Genomic DNA, 18,024 nt, shown 5'->3' with positions numbered 1-18,024 from the left:
CAAAAGTAGGACCCAAACGCAAACTCACGGAGACGAAACGTAAACTCAAAAACACAGCTTTAATGCTGGCATAAAGTGAAACACAAAAAACAGTACTGAACTTAAACTGGGGAGACTAAAGCACGGGGAGAAATCACACAGCTATGAGGGAGGACGCAACACTGACAAAGAGAAACATGGGGCTTAAATACACTGAGGGATAACGAGGGGGAATGAGCCACAGGAGGAGAGCACAGCTGAGAGTAATTGAGCAGGACGAGGCAAGGGAAGCAAAACTAGAAACAAGGCCAAAAAACAAAAAAACAAACAAAATGTCCATCAAAATCACAGGAGCGCAGGGAACAGTTCATGACTCCTCAGGGGGCCGACCCGGAGGGTGACGGTCCAGAAAGTCATAGTTCATGTGATCAGGGGGCCGTCCGTGCGGACGGCAACGGCGGCGACACGGAAACGGTTCAGGGGGCCGGCCGTGCGGAAGGCGACGGGGCGGGAACCGTTCAGGGGGCCGGCCGTGCGGAAGGCGGCGGCGGCGCCCAAGTGTCAGGCGTACCGGCCGAGGCTTGGAGGGCACAGGACCAGGTGACGCTGAAGCAGAGGCTGAGGCCGGACCAGGCGTAGCAGAAGCACAGGCCGGACCAGGCGTAGCAGAAGCACAGGCCGGACCAGGCGTAGCAGAAGCACAGGCCGGACCAGGCGTAGCAGAAGCACAGGCAGAGGCCGGACCAGGCGTAGCAGAAGCACAGGCAGAGGCCGGACCCGACGAGGCTGAAGACTCTGACGAGGCCGGACCAGACGAGGCTGAAGACTCTGACGAGGCCGGACCAGACGAGGCTGAAGACTCTGACGAGGCCGGGCCAGACGAGGCTGAAGACTCTGAGACTGAAGCCGGAGCCGGACCAGGTGGAGCAGGAGCAGCTGATGCAGAGGCCGGACCGGGCGAGGATGAAGGCTCTGAGGCTGCAGCTGACGAAGCACAGGCTGGAGCTGCGGCTGACGAAGCACAGGCTGGAGCTGCGGCTGACGAAGCACAGGCTGGAGCTGCGGCTGACGAAGCACAGGCAGAACCAGGTGACAGTGAGGCAGCCACAGGTGGTGAAGCAGAAGGTGGCCAGACGGGCTCCTCATGCCCTCCAGCTGACGAAGCACGAGGCTGAACGGGCTCCTCGGGCCCCCCAGCAGACGTGGCGTGAGGCCGGAAGGGCTCCTCGGGCCCCCCAGCAGACGTGGCGTGAGGCCGGAAGGGCTCCTCGGGCCCCCCAGCAGACGTGGCGTGAGGCCGGAAGGGCTCCTCGGGCCCCCCAGCAGACGTGGCGTGAGGCCGGAAGGGCTCCTCGGGCCCTCCAGCAGACGTGGCATGAGGCCGGAAGGGCTCCTCGGGCCCTCCAGCAGACGTGGCATGAGGCTGGTGCGGTTCTCCTGAACCCCCAGCTGACGTGGCATGAGGCTGGATGGGCTCCTCGGGCCCTCCAGCTGACGAGGCATGAGGCTGGATGGGCTCCCCGGGCCCTCCAGCTGACGAGGCATGAGGCTGGATGGGCTCCTCGGGCCCTCCAGCTGACGTGACTTGAGGCTGGACGGGCTCCTCGGGCCCTCCAGCTGACGTGGCATGAAGCTGGACGGGCTCCTCGGGCCCTCCAGCAGTGGAAGAAAACTGCTCCGCTGCTCGGGATCGCTGACGGCGTGAACGCCGTTTTCTCCGGGAAGGAGGGGGAGGAGACGTGCCAGCCCGCGAATCCTCCAGCGGACCGGGCTGAACCTCCTCCGAGTCTTCATAGTGGAGAGGCCGATCCGGGCGGATGTGTACGGTGGAAACGAGGAAGTCCTGGATGAGAGGGTTTAGCGTGCCAAATAGCCAGGGAAGTCCAGAAACCATCCTCTGCAGACGGATGGCTAACTCCTCCTGGTACTCTTCAAAGGGCAGCGCAAACCATTCCTGGCATAGAAACTCCACCGCATAGATCATGTCCTCCCGGAGTTCAGCGGAGGGATTATGAGTTGCTGGGTCCATTGTCTGGTTGCGTCCTTCTGTCACAGTACGGCTGTGTGCAGGCAAAAGTAGGACCCAAACGCAAACTCACGGAGACGAAACGTAAACTCAAAAACACAGCTTTAATGCTGGCATAAAGTGAAACACAAAAAACAGTACTGAACTTAAACTGGGGAGACTAAAGCACGGGGAGAAATCACACAGCTATGAGGGAGGACGCAACACTGACAAAGAGAAACATGGGGCTTAAATACACTGAGGGATAACGAGGGGGAATGAGCCACAGGAGGAGAGCACAGCTGAGAGTAATTGAGCAGGACGAGGCAAGGGAAGCAAAACTAGAAACATTAACATAGAACAGACTGTGAAAGTAAAAAAGGAAACACACTGACGGAACTCAAGACATGTGGACTTAACAGACTGGGGGAGACAGAACATAGGGATCTGAAACATGGAACAGAAAGGCACAGTAGATCAACATGAACATAACAACGCCACAGGGGAAGAGTAAAACTGAACACGATGAACACAGAAACACCAGACCTCTTCACAATAAAACAGGAAACATAATGAGACGTAGACATGACAACCCAAACTTCACAATGTAAGACACAGACATGAAACACATGAAAAGCAGGGGAGATTTACCATAGTTGGAAACACGAGGGGGAAATAATAAGAACTAGAAACACTTAAGCATGATAACAAATGAACTTAGGAACCTGAAGGGCTTACATAAACTAAAACATCAAAATGAACTAAAACTCAAAACACTGGGTCATAAGACCCAGGATCGTGACACATCTATTCATGCTTAATATAGAAGACAGACAAACAAGACAAGCTGTAACTGTCAGCAGCTTAAAACCTCTCCCTCACTTCTGCAGTTGGAGATGTAGCGACTGCAAAAAACAGTTCAGGATTTGATTCGGCTCATATGGTACTGTGGCTCACTGCCACAAATATCACTGCTAATTTGAATGTTTATGATAAGTGTTCTGTGATGTGACTCCAAGTACGTTGTAAATTCCTCAAATGAATTTTTAAATTTACTTGAATGTATCACTTCACCATTTGCGTTCTCCGTTTCTGTACTGGTGCACTCTTTCAGTAAAGTGCAGTATAATTCTTTCCAAGCCATTAAAAAAAAAAAACCCAAATAAAATCTGAAAGTGTTCTGGTCCTCAGTTTCAACTCCCACCTCACTCAGCGAGCCTAAGGCCACACTTAGACAACGAGTATCTGCTTTCTGCATGAGTGTGTGTCTGACTGCATGGGCGACTGGAGGCTTTCTTCTCCTCATACTAACTCTACAGCAAATGTGTGTGCAACTCCTTTTCTACATGTCCCCATTCTGCCCATTTTGCCAGTGCGTGTAGGTTTACATGTGCACTTGTGTGTATGTGTCAGTGTTCTTGTATTTAGCCTATGTCCCACTTATTGCGTTTCCAGTGTGTGTGCTTATGCTAGGCTTGCGTGCCTGAAAAAGTCAGCGTGTGTGTGTGCACAACTATTTTGGCAGTCAGGGCAATTGCCCCCACATCTCCTACCACAAAGAGAATATTGATATTAAGTGGTCTAACTGTGCCACCCAGCAAGAGAGAAGGGGGATGGCAATCAGCCTTCCATGGTGGGCAACTTGAGTGAATTGCTTGGCATTTTGTGTGTCAGTTGTGATGGAGGAACAGGGAAAGGAAAGTAGAATAGCCCACAAATCTGCCTTGGGGGAGAGGACAGCCTATTAAGACATGGAAAGATGTGGAAGAATGAGTAGGGTGGGGAAAAGAGGATACAACCATTGCAGTGAATCTGCTTCCTGCATTGTTTTATTTATTTTAGTCTATAGTGGAAGGATGATGAAGCAAGAATAAAGTCACACTATTAAGAAAACAGGTACCTACCTTTAAAAAAAAACAAAACACGAAAAACAAAGTAAATGTACAATGCACCTCCATTGAAATCTGCAGTATACCAGCATATAGTCTTATCCATTACATATCCCAGTTAGCTAAGTTATTGAGATATCACAAATAAACTAACAGTTGCAGTCCAATACTTTAGAAAAGCAGATTATTTAAACTACTGCCATGTTTCTGCCCAAGTAAATTTGCTGGGAAATATGCAATTTAATGCATACAAACATATCATCCACGAGTGAGCAAGCACTCTGTGCAACAGACTGCTGTCTGCAGCTGCTGGAAAAATGCTGACGTCATTTAAAAATCTAAAGAGTTTGTGGTGTCCTTTTTTAATCTATTTTTTCTATATATATATTTTATATGTTTCCTTTCATTTTGTTTTTATATCCTTAAATGGCAGCTATATGTCAATCCTTAGTAGCACACCTACTGGAAAACAAATTTGTGAAAACTCTGGCATTACCACCATTTCCGAATGGATTCTAAAATGCAGTCCGACCTTAGATAACTGAGCCACAATTACAGAAAACATAATGTGACAAACTCATTTAACAGCCACTCACACAGGGACAAAGACACACACAGTACAAGATACAAAAACAAAATGTTCCCTGTAGCTGCTTCACAGACAACAAGCAAGAGGAATTTTGAATCATTCCTCCCCCACAAAACTGTTTTAGTTCATCATGTCTCAATTAAGCTGCACTATTTAGGTCATCCAGCAGCATCGCAATTGGTTTTAGGTCATTGCTTTAGCCTGGGTAGAAAAGATAATATTAATTATCTTTGTCAATCATTGTGTCGATTTAGTTGTGTACTTTGAATAATTGTTTTTTTTGCATCACACAATCTCTCCTAAGCTTCATACACTGTCATACACATCATACACTGGTGCCCTGACTCTCCCCTGTAAAACGTCTGGATACAATTTTAAATTGCTGTTCCTTTAGACTCTGACCTTGACACTCCTTTCATAATGCTTCACTGTCAGCAGAATGTTTATGTACTTGATTTTCAATTAACTTTGATTAACTAAAGTAATAAAACAATTTCAGACTGTGTCTTCTATATTTGTGAATTACATGAAGATCAGATCACACTTGAACACTTGTGAATTATAACTGGAGATGTGCAAAAACATTTTATGCTCAGTCCCTAAAGGTTTTTAAAAAAAACCTGACACAGCAGTCACTAGATGAATTTAAAATATTGTAATGAATAATCAAGGCTAATGTAGGTTATAAAAAATTACTGTGTCCAGTAAAGAACATAGTTGAACAAAGCGTATAGCTTAAAAAAAGTCTACAGTTATCAAATGGTCACCAAACATAATTCCAGAACCCCATCCATCATGCAATACTTCAATTTGACATCTCCCCCACACAGCTTTAAAATGGTATGAATGCTGGTTTGACCTCAGTCACAGAGTATCTGTATTTGTGAGAAACATTTTAACATTCACAAATTTGGCTTTCATCATAGCCCTTAGTGCAGCATGAGTGCCGCTGAACCAATGGCTGTGCATGGGAAACTTATGCTTTCTGAATTTGTGGCACCCCCACTGGTATAGTTTAAAGTCCCTAAAATCAAATATAACAATATTTTTAATTTAAACTGTACATTACAGTCTTAACAGTAAGAACAACATGCAGAATTTAGCCATCCATCAAAAACAGACAATGGTGGGGAAAATCAATTGAAAAAAAAAAAAATCACATGTGTGTGAGCAAGTGCTCAGGACAGGCAACTTTGAGTATTCACAAAGAAAAGAATGAGAACCAGAGTGGGTTTTTGAGCAAAATAAGAAAAAAGGCCCCTGACTGGTCCACCTCTTTTTCAATAGAGGGATTAAGTTTCTTTCTCTTTACTCTCTCTCTCAAAAGAAAGCCGGGGGAGGGAGAGGGAAAGAAATGAAAGGAGACTAAAAAAGCTTCGGAAAGAAAAAAGAAAGAAAGAAAAAGGAAAAACTGAGAGAAAGAAAGAGGCATGTGATAAACCTTCACCTAATGCAGGCAATACTTTTGGTAAACAGCAGATCGACAGCAAAAACTAATTTAAAGATGTAAGTGAAAGAAAAAAAAAGACAAAAGTGCAAAATCAAAAAGTAGGAAAAAATATAGGATTGAAGGGAAACTGGAATCTTTATAGCTGATCAAAGCACTTCCTTCCTCACGCTCACCAACCAATCATGTCCCTTGGGAAGGAAAAGGGGCTTACCTGGTGAATGCACGGCAAGAAAGCTCAATAAAATGGTGACAATGTGTTATATATACATTATATAAACTTCTGCCTTAGGCTACTGAAATATGAAGCTCATGGTCCATGGTCAAAAATTTAGAGCCATTACATATTTCCGTTTTTCTCATTTATTTTCCTTATGACACACTAACATGTCTTTTGTGAATGATACACAATCAGATGGTGAGCTGCTTTGTGCCCTTACATTTTTCAAATATCTTAACATTGTTCTACCACAATGTCAATAAAGCTGGCCTTACCACAACTCATTACAAACGAGTTAACACCCTTGCCGTCCAATATTCCCAACTGGCCATTCAACTAATTAAATTTGTTTTCGTTGCCCAACTCCCTTTTTTTCCTTACTTTTCCTCTCCCCCTCCAAAGCAGCCAAGAACAGTTAACAGGAAACAGGATTCATATCCAAATATGAACATTTGGTTTTTGAATCTCTAATATCTTTGAGTAGTCAGTTTAGCCAGTCTATGTGTGTGTGCGTATGTGGATTTTGTAGAAAATCCAGTTAGCCAACTTTGCAGAAACTCAGACACTTCGTCAACTGTTGAGGGAGGGGTAGAGGGAAAAGAAAAAAAAAGTGGAATGGGAAAAAGAGCGGCGGTTTCTCGGTGGATTAGGGAGTCAAATGGATTGGAAAGAGTGTTTAGAGTGTGAGAAGCCCAGACGAACACACGCACACTTCCTGAAACTGTCACCAGCTTTGTGTTGTGGTCAAATCAAGGTGACAGGCTGGTGAGCAAAAGCCTCCAATGAAATGGCTTCTGAACTGGCAAGTAATGCTTTTTTCTAACCCCTCCCCCCAAATACCCTATACTTTTATATAGGGTCTAATTTAACCTTCTGACATGCGTGACTAACAAATGCACAATAATTAATTTAGTTCTTAGCTTACACAAAGAGTTTTGTTTTTCCCCCCGCCCTCACCACAGAATAGTTATATTGGGATACATAATGCTCAATAACAAGCTTTTAGATATTAATCGTGATGGCAAAAAATTGGTTACACGGCTGTTAAACCCAGAAATATCTAATATTAATGCATTTTTACATTTAGTAATAAATTCTCTAAGAAACTTGTAGATTATATGTTTTACTAATGTGTCATTTTTATACGCACTTTCTCTATAAAGCCACCTCAATCTGCCTGTAAATTAACAGTACTAAAATGCTGATCTTTTGATGCACTGCTAGAAGATATGACTTCTTTCACCTCTGATGCACGAGAGGGAATTTAGAGAAGACAAATCAAGCTTTTGCCTACTAAACCTTAGCAAAGCCCATCTGGACACATCACCATCACACGCTCTGGATTTCTTTTCCTTCCTCTCTTCCAATCTCTGTCTCACACACAACTCACTCTCAAATGAGCCAGGCAGGCCCTGCAGCACAAATTGCTGTCAGACCACATCGGCTCTACTTCCATTAGCCATCTTAAACATAACATCCCTGCAACATCCCCACTCCACTAAGCTATGAGAACTAAATCGTGTATTTCTCTCCTGCTTACTGCGGGAACTAAAAAGCTCCTGTTTGCGTCAGCCTCTCTTCCTGCCACTTGATCCCTCCACATACTCAAGACTGTTAACAGCATTCTCCTTTAATGCTCCCATACATTAAAGCCAATCACACTGTCTCTCTTGCTCTATTGTGCAAGAGAAGTGCATTATTGCAGTTCACAGTCACGTAGACTACATACTCCCTCTCCTTGTATCAGCTCACCTCCTGTTTTCTTACTGACGCCTAGTTTTTCTCCACTTTTACCAGACAGAATTAATCCCATAGCTATCTGATAAAAATGTACGCGTGATTAATGCGTTCATAAAGAAATCCACACACACAGTCTCTCTGCGGCTAAGTCCCTGCTCCCTCTCTTCTTTCACATGCTTGTGAGAGACGCAGGCGTTGGCCATGAATAGATGAACTGCACACACTGTGATGCTCTCCTCCCTAATCTCTGAAAAGACAGTTAAAGAAGGGGCAGCGTTCTCTCACACCCTCTCCTCTTTTCATTCAGTTGTTCGTTTATCCATGTCTATCCGTCGTTCGCTCGGGAGGACCAGACAAAGCCGCAAATGGCATTCCCCTTCACGTTCACTTCCCCTCCTCCTCTCCTCCCATCTTCTTTCTCCCGTATTCATCTCTTATTTTTCTTGCCTCCCATTTACTCCCTGCAATTACGCTGACACGCACTTGTCCACCTCTACCTCTCCTTTTCCTTTTTTACTCTTCCAACATCAGCATTCATCGACTCCCCCACCCCCCTTCATTTTATGTTCAACAAAAACTATTTAACCAAACTATAAACATCCAATATCTCCTCTGTGTGAATAATCCAGTGGTGCACATTCCTTGATTTCTTTTCAATCAACCTGCTAACATTTTATTGTAATGTGCAGGAAAAGGTGCTAAATTATTTATGCCTTGCACAAGATATGTCGGCGCAATCAATGAACATGGATTTAAGCATTTTCTATCCACTTAAAACCTCAACAATCTTTAAATGTTATATTCATATTTATATTATAGCCATATATATATATATAAAAAATATATATGGCTGTTTCTGTATATTTATATTAACAGAAACAGTCATGTTTTGCTCAATTTCTTTATCCACAGCTTTTCCTACTGTAAACTTATAGCAAATTCCCATCTCACTTACAACAAATTAGATGAGACAAAACACAACACTGTCTCTTTCTGAACATGGTGAACAAATTTCTTGCAAGACAAACTGAGAAGAAGAAAAAGGAGTAGACACATCTTTCATATAATCAGCTGTTGGAAAGGGTTACTGGTATTACCTATGCTAAGAAGAGATCCATTAAATTATCTATGACAGTCTAAAATTACTTGAAATTACATCTTTCTTCAGTGATGTCTAGCAAAGGCAGACATGGCTGACTGGAGAAAGAGAAAATTATGGGTTGTCTTTGCCTTATGCATTATATTACCGGCAACTGCTGTTTCATTAGTGTGGGTGGAGAGACGCAGCTACACCATGTTTCTCAGTGATTACACTGCTCTGACTGTAAACATCACAGATTTTTAAGACTTCCGATGACTCGTCCAATCTTCAAAGACAAATAGCACTCCAGGGCAATTTGTATTGTTCAACCAAATGACTTAGCTACAAGTATGAATCTCCAATTTCCTCCCTTTTCCCTGTTATTTGCAGTCCTTCCCCTCAGTTTATTTTAGAGCATGCACTCATCTAATTTCCCTCTGCTCCCTTCCTCTGCCTGCCTGGCTCCCTCCATTCCTCCCTTTCCTTCTCTGCCTATTTAACTACCATGGCAACAGGTGATGTAGAGACTCTCACAAGACCATGTCTCATTGCAGATAATGCAAACACACGTTCACCCACACTCACATTGTGGCAGGACTCTTTCGATCGGCGAACCATCCAGAAAGTATAGCAACGCTCGCACGAGGAGCGACACAGAGAAAGTGTGAAAGTGAGAACAAAAGAAACTGAGAAGCGTAGGAGAGAGGGTCAAATGAAATGATAGAGATGTAGGTGGGGAGCCAAGAGTGTGACAATGGAGCTGAAGAAGATCACCCACACATGTCCTAACACCATCTAAGCCGCCTGTGCATCCATCTGCTACAACTTGCATCTATCAGTGCATTTTTTTAATTAATTAAAAAAAAAATGTACATGAGAACACCACATAGAAGCAGAAAAAACAATAATGATCACAGCACAGGTATATTGATTACAAGTGATACAGCAATGTAAAAGACGCTGACCTCTAAAAGATCCTGGAAAAATGAGAAGGAGCGGAAGAGGGATTAACTTGGTATCAGATTGAGTGGAATTTTGAGGTTGAAAATACAGCAAACAGAAGCGAAGTGCAAGTTATTGCTTGTTAGCATTAGTATGTGATCTTAGAACATGCTTTTTTAAAAATTATTTTATACCATTCAGTTTTTAAAAAGTGCGCATAAAAAAAGGCTACAATTTTTTGTAGGTTGGTAGTTCTATAGGCAGCAATACACACGAGCGTACTTTTTATGACAAAACATGGTAGAATGTCTGAAAAGCAGTTCAGTTGTTCTTTATAGTTACAAAACTATTCAATAATCCTGTATATATTTTATGTATAAGAGAGCTATTTTTGGAGGATTGAGAGCTGAATGTGGCTCACATAAGTGCACAATTAGTAGCGCTAGAGCTTTTAATGCTGACCTGCAGTGAGCTGAAAACACTAGAGCTGCCTCGTGTTGAGTGGCTTTTCGTGAGAAAGGGATCAATGCTGGTGTGTTTGTGTATGTGTGTATGTTAGTGTGAAGCTGGGTTAAATATCTCTCGCTAGTTGCACACACACATTTCCACACACAGTTCTGTAGCTGGGTCATGCATTCAGATTAAGTCCATAAGACATGGATAACCTATATTAATGTGTTAATTCCAAGGGAAACATGTCAACTGAACTGATAGACCTCAGTACAGAACCCACACACAGAAATAGGATGATGTGCACTGAGGCATACATGCAGTGGAGGTGATGGATTAACAAACCATGCAAGTACCCCAAAGCTGATATTACATAATCATCTGGAAGGTCTGGAAGAAACAACAGATGGTTGTCATAAACATGGAAAGAAAGGGGGAGAAAGATGGATTTAAGGGGAAAAATGATTTTATATGTTTTAGCTTATTACAGATTACACCATTGCCTTTTTTATTTTTATTAAAAGGACAAAATCATTATAAAAATGTAAAACCTTATGGTAAAGGTGATAGAAGTCCTTTAAAAAGAGAATGATAATTGTTAGGCAATATGGTTTTCTTTTTTTTTTTTCTTGCCTGATACTTTAAAACTTTTTCAGCTTCATTTTAAAACAGCATTATTGGTGTAACACACAGACAATGTTATTAGGTTAGGGAATTCAAACAATTATGGTTCTTATTTTCATTGCAAAAATCTGTTTTACTATATTTACAGCAGGGTACAGAGCAGCGTTTGAGAAACGGGAAAATCTCTCCAATCTCTCCTTAAATCTTTCTTTACAAAGCATTGTGAGGCATTGTGAGGGTGAATAAGCATAGTGGAAGCTATGTAGATGGGAACATTGTGCCAAAAAACAGGGCCAGGCAGTGCCTTTGTTCTGCACATAAATAAATGATTGCTTCATTTAGGCTGGTGGCTTCAATAGACTGTCAGAACAAGCAACATAATCAAGTGTTCAATTGAAACAAACAGGAACTTTTAAACTGAATGAGGATCTGTCTCTCTCTTGGGGAGTGAATAGGGTAATAAGCCTCTTCAAATGCTCTGAACATGCACACACTAACACACACGGCATAGCACAAACTCAACCAACCCATCACATGCTCACAAACGCACTTCTATAACAACTAATTCCCTCTTTCGTATTCACATATGCACAAAGTTTAAAAAACAAAACAAAAAAACAGCTCGCACTTAAGCACAACAAGCCTCCAACTCACTAGATTTGGCATGCACACACACACTTTCTGTTGCAGGGACCTGGTAGCCCCAGTGTGGTCGTTCTTAAACAGAGCAGTCTTATTTTGAACGACAGGACCCCATGGTGAGAGAAACACAAACAGCGGAGACAGTAGAGTCTAAAGTCTTTACACAACCCGTCACTCTGTCAGAATTTCCCTCCATTTAGTTTCTGACATTCTCTTTCTGCTCTACTGCCCCACATATTTTCTTCTTTAACCCTTTATCCCTTTCTTCTACCTCCAGTTCTTTTGGTGACCTCAACGGATTAAACTACCTCTGCAGCACACATGCGCCCAAATGTTTGCTCACCACATCTGAGTTTAGGGTATCATGATAAAGGTGTAAAATGGGAATTTAACCCCACATGGATGCATGTATATAAGCATTAGATCATTTCAAACTGGCTGCCCTCCTGAACTAGGTTATAAAACAAAGGTGTTGTTGTGGTATAGGAAAAGCTCTTAAGCATCTTTTCGTAATAATTAAGTATGCAAAGACCTGCTTGTCACTTCATCATATTCACACTATTGTTGCCTTTGAGCTTACAACTGACCTCATGCTTGAATATATGTTTTACAGATTACACAGAATATATTAACAACCCAAACTCCAGTCAAATAGTAGTTCTTAACATTGTTGGACATTTTTTAAATACCTGTCTAAATAAGCTGGATTCAGCAGTGGATTAAAAGGAATTCAGTGCTTAGCAACTATTCAGCCTCTCTCTCTTCTCAGTCTGAATGCTGCATAACCCTGAGGAGTGAAAAAAGAAAAACCCAAAAACGCTCCACCAGCTTTTATCGGTAATACGTTTAAGATGTCAGCACTAGTTCATAAATGTCATTTGCTGTAGCAAAGAAAAGTGACTTCTGGTCAGTTGCATACTAAGAAGTGTAATAAAACTGAAGTAAATAAAAACAAGTTCTCTGCCTAAAAGTGATTTCTCCAAAATGCATGATTTTGTGGTGTAAACCTACTAAACGACCAATATAATTTTGCTTTAGATGCACTATGCTATACTGTAGAGTAAAACAAGGCTTTCTTTAAATCTCTCTTAAAATTAAATATATCGAATGATATTGCATGAGCTTTACTAACTTAAAAGTGATTCTATACAACAGGAACAAAAAAGAAAATTAGATGATGTAAGTAGGAGGATAAGAAAACAACAAAACAATAAAACAAATACAATATCACAGAATAAAACAGGGCAGACAGGGGTCAGTTATAATAAATCAAATAGCAATCAATATCAATTTTATTGATATAGCAACAAATTACAATAGTAGTCGCCTCAAGGTGCTTTATTTTGAAAAGGTAAAGACCCTACAATAATAGGACAGAATTAAAAGTTAAATAGGTATAGTAGGTAAGAGGCGATAAAGATTTTCTATTGTTGTGGCACTGGAGCTGAAACTGATGTTAGATTAAGTGTTCAGTGTGCAGAAGGTCTACATTATCCATTAATTATCCATAGCCATTCACCACAGCCACGGCCATTTGATGACCTCTGTGTCAGACAGTGTGTTGATTCATGCAGCATCAGCAATGACAAGTTCCCCCAGTGAGTTAACATGGATGTTTTCCAACAGCTAGTAATTCAATATTCAGACCTCAGAAACGCAAATTCTTAGTAACATCTCTGTGATTACACTGAATTTCAGTGGCAACTAGAGCAATTACTCCACATTTATTTTTACCACTCAGAATAATGTTCTATGTCACCCAAAAAATCCCGAAGCCAGGTACAGTCACACTCTGGTCTGGCAATTTGTGAGTGTGGCAACATGAAGCACAGTCAGCTGCACGCACTCTGCTCCTTCTTCTCACCGTGCAATTACTGACCATGTTATAAAATAACAAAAATGCCGGACTGAGTGTTTTGACATTTCTTGTTTTAACTTTACATTTAGTAAAAAAAAAAAAGAATCATTTTGATATTGAAAACTGCTGATAGACGTGAATGACCTCTGACCTAAATTCCATCAAAATTAAATGCAAAACTAATAACTTGAAGGGTAACTCTCTGATCAAGCATCAGAGAGACATCTGAGCTCTGACGGCCTCAGGCACAGCAGTTGTATTATGAGGCATAGTTATTTATTTATATATATAACAAAAGATCTGTTTCATGGCCAGCTCAGTTTTCTTTAGCTGCAACCAAACAGCCTCTCTGTCATGCCACCTTTCTTTACATCCACAGCAGATATACTATATACAAATCAACATAAAGTCTGTAGAAATAATATAGTTTTAACCCACTTTGCAGTGTCATAGTTTCCATGTCTGAAAGTAAGGAGGATGTGCTTGGGTAAATGAGAAGACATCCATGGGCCGCCCAATCTGTTATGACCACGCAGACTTGTCAATGCAGAAATGCACTAAAATTCCCCAACAATTTATGTCTCCTCCGAGTGTGCATAAAAACAGTTATGAAAACAACTATTAATCTGTGGTGTCCACAGCTGTCCCCCTGTATGTCCACAAGCAAATATAATCCCAGCCTTGACTGCTTCAGTAAGGGGATCTGGTGGGTCTGTTATGGGATGGTTCCACTTGTCCCCTCAATGTGAAGGTTCGCTGGAAAGCAAAATGTTTTTCTAACTGATCACTTTCATTTAATAATGAAACATTTCTATAATGGTGGAAGTAGTCTCTTGCAGGTTATCAATGCCCCCTACATAGAGACAGAGTGTCAAAAAAGCCTTAATATGTAAAGCCAGAATTTGAACTGCCCTTCATAGTCACTACTGCTCAACCCAGTTAAAAACCTAAGGATGGTCGGGTAGTGACTTCATCACTGGTGCAATGAAGCAGCTCGGGCAGCAAATGGTAACCCAACACCTTACTAAGATTGCAGATGTTGTTTTTTCCTGTAATTTATAACGTGTCTGTAATTTTAGGGAGACTTTTTCAGGAAATAAATCTCCACTTTTAAGGAAAACCCCAGATTAAGTTAGAGCCATGTTATCAGTTTCCATCTCTTAGTGATGATACTCAATCCCTGTGATGTCATATGTCTGAACTGTGTCTAACATGCACAGACCTCAAGTACCACGTCCTCTGGGAGCCCTATCATGCTGCGGCAGATGGACAGTATAGATTGGATTCCTAAGTGACAATGCAGACACAAAAGCATGGAAACATGTGAGCGCATGCAACAACACTCCCAATGAAATATTTTCATTTGTTACCCAAGCACCCTTTTCCCATTTTAAAATTCATCTCCTTACTCTTAAAAAAACCCTCCTTATATTCTGACTTTCCCATCAAGTTTGATCATGTTTAATTGACTATTGTGGCAGATGGGATGGCCGACGGTCTGTGGGACTCAATGTCATCATTGTGGAACTGAGCGAGAGATTAGCAGTTAGTTAGCACTAGTGAGAGATGACAGCTGGCGCGGTTAACCTCCCCCCTCTCTCACACACACTCAAACAGGAAATGCTGGAGTTGAATCAGCCCTTAGCCAGGCTCAGCAATTATACACATGAAACAGACTGATCAGTACTTAGAGCTTGTCAATGAAGCGCTAAATAAATGTGTCCTGGATTTATCATGAACACATTCTGGGAAGATCCTTTTACGGCTCTGCTTTTAACTTAAAAAGGAAGGAAAAGGTTATATTTTCAGCGTCAATCAAGTCTCCAGACTCTCCGAATGTACAACAGAGGACCATTTCAAATACAAAAATGTCTCTAAAATCCAGCTCTGTGACTCAGAGAAGCTTGACTGACAACAGACAGGATCATAACATGACAGCTCACTGCTTGTCTGCTTTGCAAGAAAGCCAAGACACGAAAGCTTTGCCACTGAGGCAGAGAAAACATTCATCATGTGATTTGACCCGAAAAAATGACTACAACAGCTGCTTAGAATGGCTCCAGTTTCATTAAGGCATCTGAAGTGCTTCACGCAGCTTTGGCAGCAGTTGTTTATTTTACATTTTGTTACAAGAAAAAAAAAAATCCCAAATGGACACACACCTGATGATGCTTCTTAATGAATCACTTCTACTTGTCCAGTTATTAAATAATTTCTGAACTCTTGCAAAAGCCTGAAACCAGAACTAGTTCTGGTCGTCTAATCTTTGTTAAAATGTACTGATGCTATGCAGGAAGGAAAATGCCAAATTAGGCAGATACTTGAGCCTTAAAACCTCTTCAAGTGCCAAAAAAGACCCCCAGTTTTCTCTTTGGTCTTTGCAGTTTGTTTGCCAGAAGGATTACACAAAAGCTACAAAGTTACATTTCACAAAACTACTTGGAGTGGTGAAGCATAGGCAAAAGAAAGAGAAACCCAATAAATTTGGTGTAAAGCTGGAAAATGGTAAACTGGCCCAGGGATTCTCTCTTTAAGCATCCTTTTAGTATAAATATAATTATGCAGACAAAGAACATTCATGTGTTTACCCCACTGTTTTGCTGCTGGTGAACAGCTGCTGAGAGCAGAAAGTTCAACTAATAATGCTATAACACAAATGGCAGGGTAATTTAATCATCCCAGTAAGGGTTTTCTTGGAAAAGAGAAAAGCTGTAGTGGCTGTAAGGTATGTGGGCACTCAAGAATCTGCAGAAATTGTGTTTATTACTTCAAATTTTAAGAATTTCATAGAGTCTGTAAAATGACTTAATGTGCCAACACGTTATAGCTTTCAAATAAGGATGCCAGCATTGGAACAATAGGAACATTTGAGGAGTGGAAATGCAACACAAAATTCACCATCAAGTTCTGGTACTCCAGTTTTATATATCACGATACTAGACTAACCAAAGCACACAATCAAAAATTGTAATCACTACCAAATAAAGTACAAATGCAATTTCAAGATGGCTCACAAACTGAGCACTAACACACATGCCCATAAACACCAGCATATGCATATATATCCCTGTGAGCACACACGTTTGTATTATGCAGCCAGTGTCCAACGAGATATTATTAAATTACCTCCAGGGATCCCACCAGGACTACCATGCCTGGTCACAGCAGACCAGAGAAGGGAAGCTAACAGGGCTCATGTTGCTACTCAACCATCTTCAGAAAGCTGTCTCTTCCATGACTGCAGGGAGACTGAGGGTGTCAGTTACTTGGCTCCTTCATCTGGGTCAAATCAAGTTCAACAACAGACGCTTCTCACAATCTTTAACACAGCATGTTTTGACATGATGCTTGGGAGTTGACTTGATATAAACAGTTGCATGCTCCTTAATGTGCTGAATGAATCCTATGACTGTAGGAGTATTAGAATCCATTCAAAACACATTTCTGTCAATCCAGAATAAAGCTGTTTTTCCTAATCCCCTTATTCTTTTAAAGAGAAATAACAAGCGTATGACAGCAGCGAGTCTGACAGTCTCCTGCACAACATATCCTGACATAAAATACACCAGAAATCCCTTTCTTTGATCTAATATTAAGAGGGCAAAACAGAGAATTTGGGCTTGCGCTTTTGCCTGACATTCATCTTGTTTTGACATGGGAAAATATTAACTAAACATGAACTAAAAATAAAAATCCCCAAAGATTAAACATGCAAAAAGCACAGCCAGCATAGGCCTTCTTCAAATTCATCTGCTTTTCAACAGGGGTAATTTAATACGCCAACTATGAACAGCTGGAGGCAGATTTAATTCAACTGATTGTATGCATTACTGTTCCATGTTTTTAAACCACAGACCACCAGTTGCAAGGCAGCCAAAACATGGGTAAAAGTATGCCAAACAGCACGTGTAATGGGATTTCATTCTACAGCCCTGGAAATTTGTAAAAACCCCAAACCGACCAAAGGACTGCAGAGTATAACGACTTGGCCTGAATTTTCCCCTAAAAGAGACTTGAACATGTCTATAAGGATTTTACCTTTTTGTTTGCAGTAAATTATCCTTTTCATCATTCCTCTTTTTAACAGGGAATTACTAAGCAGCACTAAAGCAATTTAATATACCCAAACAAGTCCACATCCCAAGTACAGTGGTATATGTTGCCTGTGGTACTAAAAAAAAATAGTTGCTACAAGCAAGTAATTGTGTAGTCACCAAGAAACACCTTTCTTGCTCTTCGGGAGTAACAAAAGAGTAGGAAAGGGAGGTAACACGATACAGATGGATAGTGTGAGTCTACTATTGCTCTCAGACAGTGTGTAACACAGTACTCTTTGCCACTCTATTGCTTAAAACCGATGCCCTTAAACAAAGAAGTATTTCTTTGGAAATAAATTCCATAACCACCATATTGAAATATATTTTATTGCTGCTAATTATGCCTGTATGATGTAAGGAAAACTTTGTAATGGTGACATGATTCTCATTATATATAGTGTGCATATTAGCTGACCAGTTTGTATGTCTAACTGATCCCAAACATTGAAAAGCCTATAACA

General features: G+C 41.4%; 1 protein-coding gene across 2 annotated transcripts in view; it reads right to left on the bottom strand.

Annotated features, from left to right (window-relative positions):
• Positions 1 to 18,024, bottom strand: part of LOC146639550 (frizzled-3-like) — a 29,370-nt gene that overhangs the window by 10,064 nt on the left and 1,282 nt on the right. The window lies entirely within an intron of this gene.

This window comes from Diplotaxodon limnothrissa, linkage group LG1 (assembly GCF_057381915.1).
Source record: "Diplotaxodon limnothrissa isolate DT_005_m linkage group LG1, D_limnothrissa_male_GT1.1, whole genome shotgun sequence".
NCBI classification, from domain to species: Eukaryota; Metazoa; Chordata; class Actinopteri; order Cichliformes; family Cichlidae; genus Diplotaxodon; species Diplotaxodon limnothrissa.
Note: the sequence above shows the minus strand (reverse complement) of the source record. Positions and strands in the feature narration are given on the sequence as shown.